General features: G+C 37.8%; 1 pseudogene; it reads right to left on the reverse strand.

Annotated features, from left to right (window-relative positions):
- Positions 1-2,754: 2,754 nt before the first annotated feature.
- On the reverse strand, positions 2,755-2,874 carry LOC134897876 (5S ribosomal RNA; annotated as a pseudogene).
- Between the last annotated feature and the right edge of the window lie 678 nt (positions 2,875-3,552).

Here is a 3,552-nt window from a genome sequence, read left to right on the forward strand (position 1 = left end):
TGTCACTTTCCCTGTCCCTGCTGTCACTCTCAATGTCTCTGCTGTCACTCCCGCTGTCCCTCTGTCACTCTCCCTGTCCCTATGTCCCTGCTGTCACTCTCCATGAATTTTGTCTCATACCATGTTTCATAATGTGAATTTCGGCTCATTCTGTGTGCTATAATGTGAATTTCGGCTCATTCTGTGTGCTATAATGTGAATTTTGGCTCATTCTGTGTTCTATAATGTGAATTTCAGCTCATACCGTGTGCTATAATGTGAATTTCAGCTCATTGCTATAATGTGAATTTCGGCTCATACCCTGTGCTATAATGTGAATTTCAGCTCATACCTTGTGCTGTAATGTGAATTTCAGCTCATACCGTGTGGTATAATGTGAATTTCGGCTCATACCCTGTGCTATAATGTGAATTTTGGCTCATACTGTGTGCTATAATGTGAATTTCGGCTCATACTTTGTGCTATAATGTGAATTTCGGCTCATACCGTGTGGTATAATGTGAATTTTGGCTCATACTGTATGCTATAATGTGAATTTTGGCTCATATCATGTGGTATACTGTGAATTTCGTCTCATTCTGTGTGGTATATTGTGAATTTTGGCTCATACTGTGTGCTATAATGTGAATTTTGGCTCATACCGTGTGCTATAATGTGAATTTCGGCTCATTCTGTGTGCTATAATGTGAATTTCGGCTCATACCGTGTGGTATCATTTGAATGTACAGGCTCCTTGCTGCCAAGCGGGTTCAACTGAACGGGACCCTCTAAAACGCAATGTGTGACCCAAGTCTTAGTGAGTAATGAATATACCTGTGCACATGTTGGGTGACCTGGATAACGTGAGCTGTTTGGGGTCCTGAGGACCGAGCTTTAAAACCACTGTAATAGAGTATAGCTGTAATTGCTTTAAAATGTATTTAGTGAGTGTGCAGAGGATTAAATGTCAAACCAGTTTCAATTGCTTAAACTTCTGCTACAACACAATACTATCTAAAAGGTTTAATGAGTTAGGTCCAGCTAATATGACCTACCCTGCCTTTTGTTGGTGTAACAATGCCTATATTACATTTTGAAGTAATCCCGCCTACTCTGATATTGGCTCCGCCTACAGTTGGTTTGGTGCCGCCCACATGAGGCCTCTTCTAGAAATTTTTCCAGGGCCACTTTAATTTCCCAATCCGCCCCTGTGTATGTGTGTATATATATATATATATATATATATATGTGTATATAAAAAATAGGAGTATAGCGCCACGTGTGAGGGAAAAAACACCTAAAAATGAAAAATATATTTATATGTAAAAAACACTCCCTTATGAATAATAGGGTGTCAGCCGTCCCCTAAAATTTCAGCATTGGTAAGATGCTGTATAATGTTAAGGTGAATATGGGTAGGTAGGGGTTCTGGCGACCAACTGGTGTTTATATATAAAAAATTTTTTAGTGGACTAAAATGCAATTTATAAAGGACATGATAAAAAGACCTTTTTTGTAAAAGAATAAAAACAATTTATATTGCAAAAAGTAAAAAACACAAATTTTTAGAAAAAACTGTTTTTTCACAAAACTACATATATGATAAAAATGTAGTAAAACAGAATATATGCTAAAAAATGGATATATAAAAATCTTAAGACATAAATAGAATAAAGGAATTTATAATTAATAAAAAACAGCTTAACTTAAGATGGAGGGTCATACAGGATATCCCAACGCGTTTCGTCTATCTGACTTCATCAAGGGGTAGTGAGTGAATGTGCAGAGTGGGCTTATATACCCACTGATAAGGGGTTACTAGTTGTGACATCACTTCCTGTCAATTAACAATGTAAAAATGTATCGTATACATAGTTCATATTGGTAGCAGAGAAACAATGATGGAGCAATACTATTAGGCTAGGGAGAGGCATCCCATGACAATTATATTAAAAAACGAGTTCAGTAAGTTCTTTAAAAAGTGTAGTGAATAGTTCTTGTTGTTATTGCGCACTTCCGCCACACTTCCTGTATCGGCGGCTGCGGAGTGCGCATGCGCGAATGCCCCACTTCCGGTATCGCGTCTCGAACGGCTGTGTTCAGAGCTTCGTGCCCCACTTCCGTCCTTAATGTTCTGTAATCTGTGCCCCACTTCCGGTATGCGTGTCCGGAATGACACATGACGCTTCTTCTTGTTTGACAGCGTCTGGAGAGTTCAGTGCATTGTCGGCGGCCATTTTAGCGGAGTCCCTATATGCAGACGTGGATTCTCCTTGCATATTATTTGCTCGGTTATATAGATAAAAAATATATAAAATAAGACGCAGTTAATATCGTTTCGCCTCGAGTATTCCTAACACTTCATTAAGACAATTATTACATATGGGGCATATATGTCCACTTTTAGTCCAAGGCAATAAATTATGTTTCTTGACAGTGGTAATTCTGTGGAAATTATTTTTCAAAATAATGGGGTGGGAGAAATAAATATCTTTTAAAAGCAGTTTAATAAATATAAACTATTCATATTGGGAAGATATATATTTTTTTGTGTTATAAAACTGGGTGAATTAAAGTGAATTATGAAAAACGTGATAACATGTGCATATACAGATATATACATATATGCATATACATATCCTATGTATATATATCAAGTTTGTACAGATGTGTGCATGCACCTGTCCATGCCTTAGTGTGTGCCCACTAAGCTGAGTGATCATGTGTGTCGTGTACATGGGCCTTATTTTGACACATTAGTGTTTGTTACCTATTTTTTTACAGTACTTTAGCTTCCCAGGTGGTCTCCCTCTTGGTACTATTAAATCCCGACACTGCTTAGCTTCCAAGATCGGACGGGTTTGGGCGTGGAGCCAGTGTGGTATGACTGTATCTATTGGCTTTAAACAAAACACTCATTCTTGTGTCAAACATTTTTATTGTGCTGTGAATTCAGGTGCACATATACATTCAATGTGATTAAAGTGAATGAGGATAAAACGAGACATTTTTTTAAAAACCTTATAAAAATGGGGCAATTTCATAACCCTCATTGAATCCTGCCGGGTGCATCGTGTTAAGCTGGTAGATCCAAAACATTTCTCTTTGAGATAGTTTGTTCGCCAGATCTTCGCCTCTTTCCCCAATCTGTACGTGTTCGATCGCTTTAAAGGTTAAGTCTTCTGGGTTTGAGTTGTGTTCCAAGATGAAATGTCTATAGATAAGGTGGGTGTCGAGCTTATTTTTGATGCTCCTGATGTGCTCTTGAATTCTTAATTTAAGTGTCCGCTTTGTTTTCCCCACGTACTTCTTCTTACATGTACATTCCAATAAATATATGACAGAGCTACTGTTACAATTAAGGAATTCCTTTATCTTAAATTTTTGGGTATCCCCTGAGTCAAATTTTTTTTTTCTGTTTGAATTCAGGAACTTGCAGATGTTACATCGTCCGCATTTGAATGCTCCTGTGCATTTCAAGAATGTTTGATTGGTTCTTTCCTTAGTGGTGTCACGTAACATGCTGGGTGCAAGATGGTCTTTGAGACTCTTGGATTTGCGAAAGACTATCTG

This window comes from Pseudophryne corroboree, chromosome 3, assembly GCF_028390025.1.
Source record: "Pseudophryne corroboree isolate aPseCor3 chromosome 3, aPseCor3.hap2, whole genome shotgun sequence".
NCBI lineage: Eukaryota > Metazoa > Chordata > Amphibia > Anura > Myobatrachidae > Pseudophryne > Pseudophryne corroboree.